General features: G+C 36.6%; 1 non-coding gene across 1 annotated transcript; it reads right to left on the bottom strand.

The window, feature by feature from the left end:
- Positions 1-7,045: 7,045 nt before the first annotated feature.
- On the bottom strand, positions 7,046-7,153 carry LOC130950994 (small nucleolar RNA R71). Its single transcript, XR_009073793.1, has one exon. It is a non-coding gene; the product is annotated as a small nucleolar RNA R71 (small nucleolar RNA).
- Between the last annotated feature and the right edge of the window lie 2,759 nt (positions 7,154-9,912).

The raw sequence follows: 9,912 nt of genomic DNA, 5'->3' as shown, positions 1-9,912 counted from the left end.
CAGAAAAACACACAAACTCATAGTAAAGTCCAGAAATATGAATTTTTCTTAAAAACTAATAAAAATATACTAAAAACTAACTAAATCATACTAAAAACTATATAAAAATAATGCCAAAAAGTGTATAAATTATCCGCTCATCACACGTACACGTGGATGACGCGTGCGCGTGGCTTGAGTTCAGAAAATCCTCATTTCTTCATGAATTCTCCATTTTTTACATACTTTTTCTTCATTCCTTCAACCCAATCTTTACCTTCTAATCCTGAAACCACTTAACAAACATATCATGGCATCGAATGGAATTAAAGTGAATTAAAATTAGAGATTTAAAGGCCTAAAAAAGCATGTTTTTACTCTTAAGTACAAATTAGGAGAAATTCACAAAACCATGCTATTTCATTGAATACATGTGAGAAAAGTTGATAAAATCTCCTAAATTCAACACAAGATAAACCACAAAAGGGGTTTATCAGAGAGCTTGACTTTTAAGGTAACACTGCTTTGGATTGACGACACTAGTGTGAAAAAGTTACGTGGAAAGGAAGTTCTGTTGGTTAAGGTAGCTTGGAAGAGAGCGGGAATGAAATAGCATACTTGGGAGTTGGAGTCCGAGATGTGGAAGGATTATCCCAACCTATTCTTAGGTAATCACTAAATTTTAGAGACAAAATTTCTTATTTGGTGGGGATAATGTAAGAACCGCAATTAGTTAACTGCTTAATTAAAATAAATTAATTGCCCAGAATAGGTTCAAAAATTTATAATGTTAATTAGAAAATTTAAATATGATATTTAGACTCATTAGATTATTCTGAGTTGGAAAACGTAATTTTTCTGCAGAAAATTGTATAAAAATGCGTACTGGTAAATTAGCCAGCCGTATCGGCTTAAATCTGTCCGGTACTGTGTGAGAATAGTAAAAACTATAGAAACATTTAGAAAGACATTTAAAGTGGAAAACTAGGCACTAATTTTAAAGGTTTAGACCAAAGTTAAGCCAAACCCGCCAAAAACACTAACGGGTTAGACTGGGCCCAAGCCCAACACATATAAACACACAAATGAACCCATTTTAGCCTCATAACTCACTAAACACTAAACCTAGCAGCTGCATGAGTTGAGAGAAGAAAAGGGGGAAGTTACTATTCACTTCATCACTCTTTCGATCATAACTCGAGCTATAGTGCTCCGATTCGCGTGTCATTTGCGGCTACGCGAAACTCTTGCCGAGCTCGTTAGTTCTAACAAATATTTTCTGGTAAGGTTTTGAATTTTCCTCCCTATTCTACAGCTCCATGAATTTCAAAATTTTGGATTTTGGTTTGACTGGATTTTTGTGATTTTGGGTGTTTATGTACACTCTAGCACTTGGTTTCTATTGGGTTTTGTTCTAATCAACTGTGGATAAGGTAAGCTTGCTCTTATCCCTTGTGAAATTGTGTAATTAGGAACCCTAGGTATTGATTTGTGGTAAATTAATGTGTATAGCTTGGAAAATTTAATTGTTAATGCTTGTTGGAGTTGATTGGTAGATTGGTTGATACTTGGAGGTTTGACTTGGACTCAAATTTAGTGTGCGGTGCATATTGGAAATCGGTCAAGTATTATTTCGGTTTTCTCTATGTAATATGTAATATTTATAGACACTTGGGCTAGTGGACTTTAGGATAGGATTGAATTGATTGTTGGAAATTGTTGAATTGATAATGTATGATGGTATTGATGTTTATGATAAATTATGATGTTGAATTTTGATGTTGTTATTGATTCTTGAGATCTAAGTTGAATAATGATAATTTTGAGGTGTGATAATGGATTATGATGATTGTTGATATTAATGAATGTTGAGGATGATGAATTGATGTTGAGTTGTTAATTATTGAAAAGTGGAGATGTGTAAGTAGGATTTATTGCATGAAAAGGATTAAAACGTGTATTGGTAGGTTGTGGAATGAATTGGAAGATATGAGAACATAATGTAGGTACATTGGAACTGTTTTGGTTGTAGGATAATTGATTTTGATTGTGAATTTTGGAAGTTTGAGAAGCTAGTTAACTTTTGGTAAAAATCAGTTTTTGTGAACTTTAGTGGATTATAACTTTTGGAAATTGCTTTAAATTAAAGGTGATCCAAAGAGATTTAAAATGATATAAAATTAGATGAAAATAGATTTTTATAGAGAAAGTTATGAGTGTTTAAAGTTTGGTGTTTAAAACTGAAATTCTGCAACTTTGAAAATTTTTTAAGTCTAGTAAGGGTCGCGTACGCGACACAGTGCACGCGACGCGAGCATTCTATTCGGGTTGGACATCTCGTATACGCAGGCGCTACATGCGTACGTGAACTATCAGAATTTTGACCCTTGCGTATGCGAACTTTAAAACGCGACGCGAGCATCCCATTTGGGTTGGGGCACTCTCGTACGCGAGCAGGGGGTTGCGTACGCGACCACCCAATTTTAGCTACATGCGTATGGGAGTAAGGGTGGCAAGGGGGGAAGCCCACCCCGTCCCTCCAGAAGCCCACCCTTTGGCGCGCTGGCCTGCCCTGTCCCGTCTAGTGAGGCATTCTTAGAATTCCACCCTGACCCACCTAATTGTGGGCTGGCGGACTAAGCCCACCAAAGCTCTTCTTTTTTTATTAACTACTAAATAATATATAATTTCACAGCCATATTAATAAATTTATAATTTATAAAGGCATAAAAAACTTATATTTTTTATATTCACAACCATTAAAGTCTTTGTAATTATAAATATCTAATAAACATAATTATAAACCATGTTTTCATCTAAAACATAATTATAAATATTGTCTCCAAAGCAAAATAAACATAATCCAAAACATAAATATAAATATTGTCTCCATAGCAATATAAACATAATCCAAAACACTCAATTTTCATCTTCATACTCTTGTAAGTTGGGTTAGGAGAAGTTGGATTTTGGCAAAAAATTGCAAAAATACCCCCTTGCAAAAAAAAAAATAAGCACGGCGAGGAATCCCGTCCCGCCCCGCCAAAGCCAGCAGTTTAAGCGATGCGGATTAGGCAGGCTTTTACTCTTTAGTGATCCCAATTTTCTAGTCAGGCCTTCTTTTTTGGCGGGTTATGCGGACCGGCCCATCAGGTTTAGTCCTGTTTGCCACCCCTATATGTGAGACAAGGCTTGCGTACGCGAGACCCCTGTTTTGCTGAAAAATCATTTTTCCTCGTTTTCAAAAGCTCTCTAGCTTTCCAAACATTCTTTAAGTGCCGTTTAAGAATACCATCTAGTGCTTAGGTCCTAATACTACTAAAGATGAGTTAGAGACTAAAATAGATGAATTTCTGTATGAATTTTAGAAGACGGAGACTTAGGATTCTGGAGTACTGATGAGCGGATAATTTATACGCTTTTTTGCATTGTTTTTAGTAGGATCAAGCTACTTTTAGGGATGTTTTTATTAGTTTTTTATGCAAAATTCACATTTCTAGACTTTACTATGAGTTTGTGTATTTTTTTGTGATTTCAGGTATTTTCTAGCTGAAATTGAGGGACCTGAGCAAAAATCTGATTTAGGCTGAAAAAAAACTGCTGATGTTGTTGGATTCTTAGCTCCCTGCATTCGAAATAAATTTTTTGGAGCTACAAAAATCTAAATGGCGCGCTCTCAACAGCGTTAGAAAGTAGACATCCAGAGCTTTCCAGCAATATGTAATGGTCCATACTTTGTTCGAGCTTAGATGATGCAAACTGGCTTTCAACGCCAGTTCCATGCTGCATTCTGGAGTAAAACGCCAAAAACACGTCACAAACCAGAGTAAAACGCCAACCAGAAGTTACAACTTGGCATTTAACTCCAAGAGAAGCCTCTGCACGTGTAAAGCTCAAGCTCAGCCCAAGCACACACCAAAGTGGGCTCCGAAAGTGAATTTCTGCACTTAGACTTATTTCTGTAAACCCTACTAGCTAGTCTAGTATAAATAGGACTTTTTACTATTGTATTTTCATCTTTGGACGCCTAGTCCTTAGACCAGGTCCTTCTCCCTATTTTCGAATTCATATCACATTTTGGGGGCTGGCCATTCGGCCATGCCTGGACCATAACTTATGTATTTTCAACGGTGGAATTTCTACACACCATAGATTAAGGGTGTGGAGCTCTGCTGTACCTCGAGTTTTAATGCAAAGTACTACTATTTTCTATTCAATTCATGCTTATTCTTATTCTAAGATATCATTCGTACTTCAACCTGATGGATGTGATGATCCGTGACACTCATCATCATTCATCCTTATGAACGCGTGCCTGACAACCACCTCTGTTCTACTTTCGATTGAATGAGTATCTCTTGGATTCCTTAATCAAAGTCTTCGTGGTATAAGCTAGAATTATAGGCGGCCATTCTTGAGAATCCGAAAAGTCTAAACCTTGTCTGTGGTATTCCAAGTAGGATTCAAGGATTGAATGACTGTGATGAGCTTCAAACTTGCGATTGTTGGGCGTAGTGACAGACACAAAAGAATCAATGGATTTTATTCTAACATGATCGAGAACCGACAGATGATTAGCTGTGCTGTGATAAGAGCATTTAGACCTTTTTCACTGAGAGGATGGGAAGTAGCCATTGACAACGGTGATGCCCTACATACAGCTTGCCATGGAAAGGAGTATGAAGAATTGGATGAAAGCAGTAGGAAAGCAGAGATTCAACAGGAACTAGCATCTCTATGCACTTATCTGAAATTCCGACCATTGAATTACATAAGTATTTTTATCTTTATTCCGAAATTTCGAAAACTCCATAACCATTTATTATCCGCCTAACTGAGATTTACAAGATGACCATAGCTTGCTTCATACCAACAATCTCTGTGGGATCTACTCTTACTCACGTAAGGTATTACTTGGACGACCCAGTGCACTTGCTGGTTAGTTGTGCGAAGTTGTGACAAAGTGTGATTCACGTTTGAGAGCGCTACCAAGTCTTTGGCGCCATTGTTGATGATCACAATTTTGTGACCCAAGTTTTTGGCGCCGTTGCCGGGGATTGTTTGAGTTTGGACAACTGACAGTTCATCTTGTTGCTCAGATTAGGTAATTTCCTTTTCAAAAAGTTTTCAAAAATCTTTCAAAATTCTTTCTTTATTTTCGTTTTTTCAAAAAAAATAAATAAAAATAAAAATACAAAAAAATTTATAAAATCATAAAAATAAAAAATATTTTGTGTTTCTTGTTTGAGTCTAGTGTCAATTTTTAAGTTTGGTGTCAATTGCATGTTTTTAAAATTTATGCATTTTTCGAAAATTCATGCATGTGTTCTTCATGATCTTCAAGTTGTTCTTGGTAAGTCTTCTTGTTTGATCTTGATATTTTCTTGTTTTGCGTTTATTTGTTGTTTTTCATATGCATTCTTGCATTCATAGTGTCTAAGCATTGAAAATTTCTAGGTTTGGTGTCTTGCATGTTTTGCTTTTCTTGAAAATTTTTCAAAAATAAGTCTTGATGTTCATCTTGATCTTCAAAGTATTCTTGGTGTTCATCTTGACATTCATAGTGTTTTTGCATGCATTAAGTATTTTGATCCAAAATTTTCATGTTTTGTTCAAAAATAAAAAAATTATCTTTTCCTTATTTTGCTCAAAATTTTCGAAAATTTGAGTTGACTTAGTCAAAAAATTTTTTAAAACTTAGCTATTTCTTACAAGTCAAGTCAAAATTTCAATTTTAAAAATCCTATCTTTTCAAAATCTTTTTCAAAAATCAAATCTTTTTCATTTTTCTTATTATTTTCGAAAATTTTTTAAAAAAATTAATTTTCAAAATCTTTTTCTTATCTTTATTTCATGATTTTCGAAAACTTTACTAACAATTAATGTGATTGATTCAAAAATTTGAAGTTTGTTACTTTCTTGTTAAGAAAGGTTCAATCTTTAAATTTTAGAGTCATATCTTTTAGTTTCTTGTTAGTCAAGTAATCAATTTTAATTTTAAAAAATAAAATCTTTTTCAGAATATCTTTTTCAATCATATCTTTTCTAAATATCTTTTTCAAATCATATCTTTTTCAAAATTGATTTCAAAAATCTTTTCTAACTTCTTATCTTTTCAAAATTGATTTTCAAATCTTTTTCAACTAACTAATTGACTTTTTGTTTGTTTCTTATCTTTTCAAAACCACCTAACTATTTTTCTCTTTCTAATTTTCGAAAATCAACCCCCCTCTCTTTCAAAATTCTTTTAATTAACTAATTGTTTCAAATTTTAATTTTAATTTTATTTCTTCTCTTAATTTTCGAAAATCACTAACCCTTTTTCAAAAATAATTTTCGAAAACTCTCTTTCCCATCTCCTTCTATTTATTTATTCATTTACTAACACTTCTCTTCATCTAAAAATTTGAACCCTCTCCTCTATCTGTGTTCGAATCTTTCTCATCCTTCTTCTATTCTTCTACTAACATAAAGGAATCTCTCTACTGTGGTAAAGAGGATCCCTATTATTATTTTCTATTCCCTTCTTTTTCATATGAGCAGGAGCAAGGACAAGAATCTTCTTGTTGAAGCAGATCCTGAACCTGAAAGGACTCTGAAGAGGAAACTAAGAAAAGCTAAATTACAACAATCCTGAGACAACCTTACAGAAATTTTTGAAAAGGAAGAGGAGATGACAGCCAAAAATAATAATGCAAGGAGGATGCTTGGTGATTATACTACACCTACTTCCAAATTTGATGGAAGAAGCATCTCAATCCCTTCCATCGGAGCAAACAATTTTAAGTTAAAACCTCAACTAGTTGCTCTAATGCAACAGAACTGCAAGTTTCATGGACTTCCATCAGAAGATCCCTATCAGTTTTTAACTGAGTTCTTGCAGATCTATGAGACTATTAAGACTAATGGAGTAGATCCTGAAGTCTACAGGCTCATGCTTTTCCCTTTTGCTATAAGAGACAGAGTTAGAACATGGTTGGACTCACAACCTAAGGATAGCCTGGACTCTTGGGATAAGCTGGTCACGGCCTTCTTGGCCAAGTTCTTTCCTCCTCAAAAGCTGAGCAAGCTTAGAGTGGATGTTCATACCTTCAAACAAAAAGATGGTGAATCCCTCTATGAAGCTTGGGAAAGATACAAGAAGATGACCAAAAGGTGTCCTTTTGACATGCTTTCAGAGTGGACTATTTTAGATATATTATATTATGGTCTGTCTGAGTTCTCTAAGATATCACTAAACTATTCTGCAGGTGGATCCATTTACCTAAAGAAAACACCTACAGAAGCTCAAGAACTCATTGACATGGTTGCAAATAACCAATTCATGTACACTTCTGAGAGGAATTCTGTGAGTAATGGAACGCCTCAGAGGAAGGGAGTTCTTGAAATTGATGCTCTGAATGCCATATTGGCTCAGAACAAAATGTTGACTCAGCAAGTCAACATGATTTCTCAAAGTCTGAATGGATGGCAAAATGCATCCAACAGTACTAAAGAGGCATCTTCTGAAGAAGAAGCTTATGATCCTGAGAACCCTACAATAGCAGAGGTGAATTACATGGGTGAACCCTATAGGAACACCTACAATTCTCCATGGAGAAATCATCCAAACTTCTCATGGAAGGATCAACAAAAGCCCCAACAAGGCTTTAATAATGGTGGAAGAAACAAGCTTAGCAATAGCAAGCCTTTTCCATCATCTTCTCAGCAACAGACAGAGAATTCTGAGCAGAGCCCCTCTAGCTTAGCAAACATAGTCTCTGATCTGTCTAAGGCCACATTAAGTTTCATGAGTGAAACAAGGTCCTCCATCAGAAATTTGGAGGCACAAGTGGGCCAGCTGAGTAAGAAAGTTACTGAAACACCTCCTAGTACTCTCCCAAGCAATACTGAAGAGAATCCGAAAAGAGAGTGCAAGGCCATAGACATAATCAAAGTGGCCGAACTTGGAGAGAAAGGGGAGGACATGAATCCCAATGAAGAAGATCTCATGGGACGTCTCCCAGACAAGAAGGAGTCCCCTATTGAGGACCTAAAGGAATCTGAGGCTCATATAGAGACCATAGAGATTCTATTAAACCTTCTTTTGCCATTCATGAGCTCTGAAAACTATTCTTCCTTTGAAGAGGATGAAGATGTAACTGGAGAGCAAGTTGCTCAATATCTAGGAGCTATCATGAAGCTGAATGCCAAGTTGTTTGGTAATGAGACTTGGGAAGATGCACCTCCCTTGCTCATTAGTGAACTAGATACATGGGTTCAGCAAACCTTACCTCAAAAGAAACAAGATCCTGGTAAATTCTTAATACCCTGTACCATGGGCACCATAACTTTTAAGGAGGCTCTGTGTGACCTGGGGTCAAGTATAAATCTTATACCACTCTCTGTAATAGAGAAACTGGGAATCTTTGAGGTACAAGCTGCCACTTTCTCATTAGAGATGGCAGACAAGTCAATAAAACAAGCTTATGGATTGGTAGATGACGTATTAGTAAAGGTTAAAGGCCTTTACTTCCCTGCTGATTTCATAATCCTAGACACTAGCAGGGAGAAGGATGAATGTATCATCCTTGGAAGACCCTTCCTAACCACAGCAGGAATTGTGATTGATGTTAACAGAGGAGAATTAGTCTTTCAATTAAATGGGGACTACCTTGTGTTTAAAGCCCAAGGATATCCCTCTGTAAACATGAAAAAGAGGCACGATAAGCTTCTCTCAATACAGAGTCAAACAAAGCCCCCACAATTAAACTCTAAGTTTGGTGTTGAGAGGCCACAACCAAACTCTAAGTTTGGTGTTGAGAAGCCCCCACATTCAAACTCTAAGTTTGGTGTTGGGAGGCCCTCATCATGCTCTGAACATCTGTGAGGCTCCATGAGAGCTCACTGTCAAGCTATTGACATTAAAGAAGCACTTATTAGGAGGCAACCCAATTTTTATTTATTTATATTTTTATTGTTCTTTTATGTTTTATTAGGTTCATGATCATGTGGAGTCACAAAACAAATACTAAAATTAAAAACAAAAATTAAAAATAGTAGAGGAAACAGCACACCTTGGAGAAAGAGCTTACTGGCATTTAAACGCCAGTAAGGAGCATCTGGCTGGCGTTCAACGCTAGAACAGAGCATGAATCTGGCATTGAACGCCAGAAACAAGTAGCAGTCTGGCATTCAAACGCCAGGATTACAGCCTGAGGAAAGCTGGCGTTTAACGCCAGTAACAAGCATCAGGCTGGCGTTAAACGCCAGAAATATGCTACATCTGGGCGTTTAACGCCAGAAACAAGCATCAGTCTGGCGTTAAATGCCAGGATTGCATGCAAAGGGCATTTTACACGCCTAATTGGTGCAGGGATGATAAATCCTTGACACCTCAGGATCTGTGGATCCCACAGGATCCTCACCTACCTTCAAATTCAAGATCTCTTTCCCACCCAAACCCACCTTAAATAGCCGAATACACATCTCTCTCCCTCTCCTCCATATCTTCTTCTTCTTCATCTATTCTTTCTTCTTTTGCTCGAGGGCGAGCAACATTCTAAGTTTGGTGTGGTAAAAGCATAGCTTTTTTGTTTTTCCATAACCATTTATGGCACCTAAGGCCGGAGATGGAGAGATTCATCTCAAGGGTCCACAGCTCAGTAATAGAGCATTTGACTGCACATCAAGAGAGCCCACTCATGGACCTCAACAAGAGCATGAGAAATTCCCTCATCAAGAAATCCCTGAGATACCTCAAGGGATATATTTTCCTCCATACAACTATTGGGAGAAACTAAGGATAGGAGCACCAAAATCACTAGGGATGAAGCAACAGAGGCAAGGAAGAGACATAGAGGAGCTCAAAGAGCACCATTGGTTCTTCAAGATGAAGACGCCACCCTCACTAAGGTGGACTCATTCCTTAATCTCCTTGTCTATTTATTTTCT

The sequence above is a fragment of the Arachis stenosperma genome, chromosome 1, assembly GCF_014773155.1.
Source record: "Arachis stenosperma cultivar V10309 chromosome 1, arast.V10309.gnm1.PFL2, whole genome shotgun sequence".
In the NCBI taxonomy this organism is placed as follows: Eukaryota; Viridiplantae; Streptophyta; class Magnoliopsida; order Fabales; family Fabaceae; genus Arachis; species Arachis stenosperma.
Note: the sequence above shows the minus strand (reverse complement) of the source record. Positions and strands in the feature narration are given on the sequence as shown.